A 7422-nucleotide genomic window follows, 5' to 3' on the forward strand; every position below is an offset into this window, starting at 1 on the left:
CCGGCGGTGATGGTTGCGCCGGACTTCTTGCAGCTTCCACCTCAGCCTCCGATTCCCATGTCAGATCTCTTGAAGAGGACGATGATATGTTTGAAAAAAACTCTCCATGTTCTGAATCGTAATCCAGTAACTCTCCTTCCTCCGCGTGTGAGCGTGCAGGATCCTCGCTAACTGGACAGGCTGTTGGTACCCTGGCCGTTGACCTCGGGGCCGGACCTGATTCGTCGTCGGCCGGCATAGTAGGTACCACTGCAGGTACACCAATGTGAGGCAACTTCGTGTCCAACCGGCTCAATAGAGTCTGCAATGTGAATAACACTTCCAAGGACAACACCGCCTGGGGATTCAGTAACAACGATGTAACTGGGATACTTCGCCCACTCGAGACCGTCAATGTATTGACACTCTGTAATCCCAGATCCGTTGGACCCACCACCGGTTCACGATCGTCTTCCACAGATGATATTGAGAGGGCCGCTTCCTGTTGTAACAGGGCCTCTGGTAAGATCCGATCATACACCTCCGGTTGCCAGCCCTCCCGAGGGGCCACCGTTGACAATGCCACCTTTTCAATCGTCATTGTCTGAATCGACAAAGCGATTGTAGGAATAATCTGTGCTGATGGTAATGAAGGCTTCTGTCATGCCCGCGGCGCTGGCGCACCCATTGGCAACCATCATGGACTACTTGGTACTCATTTATCCTCCTAATACTCCTTGAACAACTCCTTTTCACGTCTTGGTCTTTTATTTCCATTTGCTCAACTTTGGTTCTTTCTTATTTTATTCAATTAACTACATTTACCATAATGCACCTGGCTGCAGTCCTCAATTCCTGGCTTTTCTCATTCATGTTATTGGGACCACAATCCCCAGAAGCCCTAGCGGCCAGTGCTGCTTCCACCTGCTCAGGACCAGAGAGGGAGGAGGCAGATTGGTAAGCAGGGGTACTTATGCTTGGTAATTCTTGATTGAAAAGTACATTTCTGTTGAAATGTCTTACTAAAGTGAGGCTTTGTGTTTGTTACACTCTAGGGAAGACGTTTGTTTCCCATGGAATGCTACAAAGCAAAATAGAATTTTGGCCCAGGAAGTGTTGGATATGTTTCCAGACCTCATAAATTTGTAATATCCTAAATCGAGGGTCTCAAAGGTATGAACCTTCCTTCCTGTCTATTACTGTGTGGTCTACCTTTTGTACATTCAGGAACTCACAGAGTGTCTTATCTGATTGTTTTTTTAAACAGAACTGTTTATCTAAATTGGGTTTGAGAAAAATCCTGGAACTTTGCCCAACAGAGAGAAAAATCAGTTTTGGAATGGAGGTGAGGCCATACTCTATTAGATTGTGTGAGGACTTTAGTTAGGGTTCAGAATAGATGTGTGTACTCGATGAGTATACCATTCATCGGGAAGCATGATTTGATGAGAACATGGTGGGAGAGGTGCTAGATATCTCTCTCTAACACTGTGAACAGTGAAGGACAAAATTGTGATTGTCTTTTAAATTTGTACAACATTAAATGGATACAAGTTTTAAGCACCAGTATTTGATTAAATATATACTTGATGCATCCTAATGGCGATTAGGACGAGCTAGGCTAAGTAAAATAACCTACTTTGTCAATTTAGTAATATGTTTTTGTATTATATGTACCCCCAATTCTAGAAACTGGAATCATAGAGAGAAGTCTACAAGAAGCACAAGACAATTTTCTGCCCCTGAAGAATGTCCAGTTAATAGCAACATCCAGGACAGAAACTTATATAAGTCGGGCTACGTTGTTACGCACAGTTGGAAAGAAGAACAGTTGAATTAGCTACTGTTGAGAATGTTCTAGTAGTTGTTTGAACTTGAATATGTGCTGTGTTATCACCACTTTTATTAAATTGTATATTTTTTATGTGATATAATGCATTTTTTTACGAAAATGTTTTTTGATACTTGTGCTGTTTAGCAAATGAATTAAATATGATATTTTAAATATTGAATACATGTCATTCATTAAACTTAACATAACCTTGAATTGGTTAATGGGCTATGTAAGTAGGTTTCAGATTGTTGTGGGTAACATATTGTGTTTTAAGTAATATGGACATGTCCCTTCCTTTTTTTTGATTAAATAGATATTATATCCCCACTGTGTAGGAGGGATTATCACTGTAGTGTGGGGCAACCCGCGTATGAATTTATGTTCCTGTGAGGCAACTTTTGTTTCGGAGGTTTTTTCCACTTAATGGTGGTAGGGAGAGATTTTTTGGTAGCCTTTATCCCGTCTATGTTCTCGTACTGTGATAAATAGATTGCCTACACTGAAATTGACCTAAGTGGTAATATGGCCACTTCTGCTGATAAGAGTTTGGCATACACTGAAGAGTATATTTTGCAACTTTTGAACTCGATACCTGAGTTGGGTTTAGATAGTGAATTAAGTGATATTTGTAAGGATGATAAGTGGAATGAGCTCACACAAACCCGTAAGAGGCTTGTACGCACTGAGTTACATGCGATTATCATGTTGGAGTACCTTAAGAACCAGGCCCTACCTCAGGGCCTGATAGTACGTAATGAACCGAGATTATTTTTGGATAATGCAGATTTCAAATTAAAATGGAGCTATATAGCTAATAAATGTGGAAGGGACTGGTTAGTATTAATCATTGAAACAGCTCATGCCACCACAAAAAAGATCATGGTGGATCTGAACAAATTAGAAGAAGAAATGAAAAAGAACTTTGATATCGAAAGCTTCAAAACCAAATTAGAAGCACATATGAAAGAAATGCAGAACTTTAAAATAGAATCTAGTGCAGAAAGAATCAAAAGGCTCAAAAAAGATTTAGCCAGTTTTGAACATGAAAAAGCTTTCCGATATGTTATGAAGGATTATAACTTCGGAGCACCCGTTGAAGGACAAAAAACCAACAGAAGAGTGAGGTTCAGGAACACTTCTTATAGCTCTAGCGAGGAAGGTGGTATATCTAACGACAATGAAGACACAAATGGGGGCGGTCAAAGAGGAAGAAATACTAATGCCCCTTTACAAAGAGGTCGAATTTCAAGAGGTAACCGGGATACAAGAAATGGATCTAGACGCCAACCTTTTTTAGGCAGAGGGAACAGCCGACAAGATTGGTCAACAGACCGGATGCAGACACGCAGTTATCGGGGTTGGTAGTGAACTTATCCAGTAAGACTCTGACTAAGGAAGAGGAGCAGTGTCTCAACAAGGGTCTACATTTTGTGGTATCTAAACATCACAATCCCTTTGAGTTTAGATCAGAATTCAACGCCTTTATGCGGAAAGTACACTTGAAAGAGTTTTTTGAGGACCAACCAGCTAGTATTTACACCAATTATAGCGGGTTGAGAAATCCTTCCACTTTCTGCCCCCCTCAACATACCCATTCCCCGGAATCATTGGTTTTTGAAAAAAAGGTACTCCAGGAGATTCAGAAATTAGAAAAGAAAGGGATACCTAGAAATTCTAACTTAAGCAAATCAGAAATTACTATGTTGCGCAATTTGGGAAAAAATGATAAAATAGTGATTCGACAGGCGGATAAAGGGGGTGCCATTGTTATCCTAAATAAAAAAGACTACATAGATGAATGTGACAGGTTACTAGTAGACAATAATAGCTACTGCAAAATCGAACAAGATCCTAGTTCAGACATCATGAAACAGATAAGAGAAAAGGTTGAAAAAGCTGTTGAGTTACAGCTTATCAGCAAACAGGAAGGTGATTATCTCATCAGGGAAACAGCGAGGATTCCAATATTTTATATATTGCCCAAAATCCATAAAAACAAGGATAAACCTCCGGGTAGACCGATAGTGTCGGGTGTGAATTCAATTTTGGAACCCTTATCCAAATATGTAGATTTTTATCTACGTCCTTTTGTAAATAAAATGAAGAGTTATGTTCAGGACACCAGAGACGCCATTGTGAAAATCGAGGGGTCCTTGTTTGACCCTAACACCGATATACTGATTTGTTTAGATATACAATCTCTTTATACTAACATTCCACAAAGAGCCACTTTAGAAGTAGTGGAGGAAACCCTATTAAAACGTGAGGATAATCATCCGGTCAGTAATGCGTTTATTTTATGGTGTGCCGAGATGGCCCTGACAAAAAATTTCTTTCAATTCATGGGCCAATTTTACATGCAGGTAGAAGGCACGGCCATGGGAGCAGCGATGGCTCCAAATTTAGCCAACTTATATGTAGATATGGTGGAACAAACTGTTATTTACTCTGGGGTTAACCCCTTTAGACATCAAATATCTCAGTGGCTACGATATATTGACGATGTTTTTATGGTGTGGCATGGAACATTAGAAACAGCTAACAAGTTTGTGGTGTGGCTAAACAATCAGAACAGGTATCTGAAATTTACAGCTTCCATGAGTTCTAATGAAGTCAATTATTTAGACTTAACCATTTATCACAGAGATAATCGATTATGGGTCAAACCATTTGTAAAAAGTACTGATAAAAATGCATTATTGCATTATGGCAGTCATCATGCCAAACATGTGCGTGACAATTTGCCTTTTGGGCAATTTTTACGCCTTAAACGTAACAGTAGCACAAGGTTGGACTATGAAGATGGGGCTAACATTCTGATTAACAAAATCACTGAGAGAGGGTATCCGGCCAAGATTGTGAAACAATCAGCAAAACGAGCTTTTAATAATCATCGAGAAGCGTTATTTGAAAAGAAAAGTAGAGAGACGGTAGAGCGACCATTGGTATTTGTCAACACCTTTAGTAATGTTTCTTATAAAGTTAAAAACATTATCCAGAGGAATTGGAAGAAGATAATGACCATTCCCACTCCTTTAGTGGCTTTTAAGAAAAGTACTAATATTCGCAATCTAGTGATGCGCAATGATATACAGAAAACTTATACCCCTGAAGTGCGACAAAGTACTTTATGGGGGATACCTAGGGTCATAGGGCATCATCCTTGTGGTGATTGCATTATGTGTCCACTTACCCGTAAAATGACATCTGTGAATTTGGGTTTAAAATCAGAATGGCAAATGAAGGAACATACTAACTGTCAAACAGATAATGTGATTTACATGATTAGATGCCCATGTGCCTTACTGTACATAGGAAAGACCAACAGAAAATGCAAGACACGGATGATAGAACACAAGAGTTGCCTTAAAAACCATGTTGAAAAAGCCCCCCTGGTGAAACACTTTGAAGAGAAGGGCCATTCTTTCATGGATTTTGAATGGTGCATCTTGAAGAAAGTAAAAGGAAAGACACAGGAAGATATCAATAGAAAACTATTAAATTTAGAACAAAAATTGATTTTTCTAACTAACAGTCATTTAACAGGACTTAATGAGAATATTGAGTGGCACAATATTAAATAGACTGATTATTTTCCTGTATATTTAATCCACATTACAGGACGTGTCATGCATTGACTTTTGGTATTCCCTATCAAGATGCTTCTACTGTCAAATAGGATTTTCCTTCTAAGAGCTCACGACAGGATATGATGTGGGTAGGGTATTTTGTATTACTCTGTGGAAATAACTAAATGTTTCTCCAGTATGGTGCGGGTGGCCCGCATATGATAACACTTTATGAACCCATGTTTACTGTATGATTAAATCCTAGTGTTGGATCTTTTGTATCATTATACTGTGCCTCTTATGAAATCTCGCATATTCTATCAGCAGAGATATCTTTAAACTTGAGACAGTCTCTGGGTAGGTAGAAACCAGCTGTGCGGCCTTAGCATTTGTATAGAAAAGGTATTTTTGGATGTTTTCTTTCTTTTTTCCTTCTTCCCTTCTTTTAAAAAATATATGGTTTGTGCCCAATTGAGGGGCGTGCAGCCATGTTTATTGACATTTTCGTGGATTGCCTTGGTAACCACGCTTGTTGTGCGGACGGCATGGCGTGGCGCGGAATGTATGACGTCATCGCGTCACGTTTCGACGTGATGACGTCATCAATGTGCGCACAAATGTAGCGCGCAATATAAATGGAGAGGCTCGCTTTTTCGAGCAGGTTAGCGGTAAAATAACTATACGCTGTTGATGGAATTCGATTTGAACTACTGTAAAGGTAAGCAGGGGTACTTATGCTTGGTAATTCTTGATTGAAAAGTACATTTCTGTTGAAATGTCTTACTAAAGTGAGGCTTTGTGTTTGTTACACTCTAGGGAAGACGTTTGTTTCCCATGGAATGCTACAAAGCAAAATAGAATTTTGGCCCAGGAAGTGTTGGATATGTTTCCAGACCTCATAAATTTGTAATATCCTAAATCGAGGGTCTCAAAGGTATGAGCCTTCCTTCCTGTCTATTACTGTGTGGTCTACCTTTTGTACATTCAGGAACTCACAGAGTGTCTTATCTGATTGTTTTTTTAAACAGAACTGTTTATCTAAATTGGGTTTGAGAAAAATCCTGGAACTTTGCCCAACAGAGAGAAAAATCAGTTTTGGAATGGAGGTGAGGCCATACTCTATTAGATTGTGTGAGGACTTTAGTTAGGGTTCAGAATAGATGTGTGTACTCGATGAGTATACCATTCATCGGGAAGCATGATTTGATGAGAACATGGTGGGAGAGGTGCTAGATATCTCTCTCTAACACTGTGAACAGTGAAGGACAAAATTGTGATTGTCTTTTAAATTTGTACAACATTAAATGGATACAAGTTTTAAGCACCAGTATTTGATTAAATATATACTTGATGCATCCTAATGGCGATTAGGACGAGCTAGGCTAAGTAAAATAACCTACTTTGTCAATTTAGTAATATGTTATTGTATTATATGTACCCCCAATTCTAGAAACTGGAATCATAGAGAGAAGTCTACAAGAAGCACAAGACAATTTTCTGCCCCTGAAGAATGTCCAGTTAATAGCAACATCCAGGACAGAAACTTATATAAGTCGGGCTACGTTGTTACGCACAGTAGGAAAGAAGAACAGTTGAATTAGCTACTGTTGAGAATGTTCTAGTAGTTGTTTGAACTTGAATATGTGCTGTGTTATCACCACTTTTATTAAATTGTATATTTTTTATGTGATATAATGCATTTTTTTACAAAAATGTTTTTTGATACTTGTGCTGTTTAGCAAATGAATTAAATATGATATTTTAAATATTGAATACATGTCATTCATTAAACTTAACATAACCTTGAATTGGTTAATGGGCTATGTAAGTAGGTTTCAGATTGTTGTGGGTAACATATTGTGTTTTAAGTAATATGGACATGTCCCTTCCTTTTTTTTGATTAAATAGCTGTCAATTAGCCTGCCTCAGAACAGGGCAGGGCTGTATATAAGCAGCTGCCTGCAGGAGCACAGTGTCTTGCATCTTGAGTTCTCCCCGCTCCTGTTTGCCTTGACCCTTTACTTTGTATCCTGTTCCTGT

General features: G+C 38.9%; 2 long non-coding RNA genes across 2 annotated transcripts; both read left to right on the forward strand.

The window, feature by feature from the left end:
• Positions 1-1082: 1082 nt before the first annotated feature.
• LOC138520667 (uncharacterized) lies at positions 1083-1813 on the forward strand. The gene is made up of 3 exons (XR_011282849.1): positions 1083-1152; positions 1247-1324; positions 1669-1813. It is a non-coding gene; the product is annotated as an uncharacterized lncRNA (long non-coding RNA).
• A 4433-nt stretch (positions 1814-6246) lies between these two features.
• On the forward strand, positions 6247-7063 carry LOC138520668 (uncharacterized). Its single transcript, XR_011282850.1, has 3 exons — positions 6247-6316; positions 6411-6488; positions 6833-7063. It is a non-coding gene; the product is annotated as an uncharacterized lncRNA (long non-coding RNA).
• Positions 7064-7422: the final 359 nt, after the last annotated feature.

The sequence above is a fragment of the Ambystoma mexicanum genome, chromosome 13 (assembly GCF_040938575.1).
Source record: "Ambystoma mexicanum isolate Mex_15411 chromosome 13, UKY_AmexF1_1, whole genome shotgun sequence".
NCBI classification, from domain to species: Eukaryota; Metazoa; Chordata; class Amphibia; order Caudata; family Ambystomatidae; genus Ambystoma; species Ambystoma mexicanum.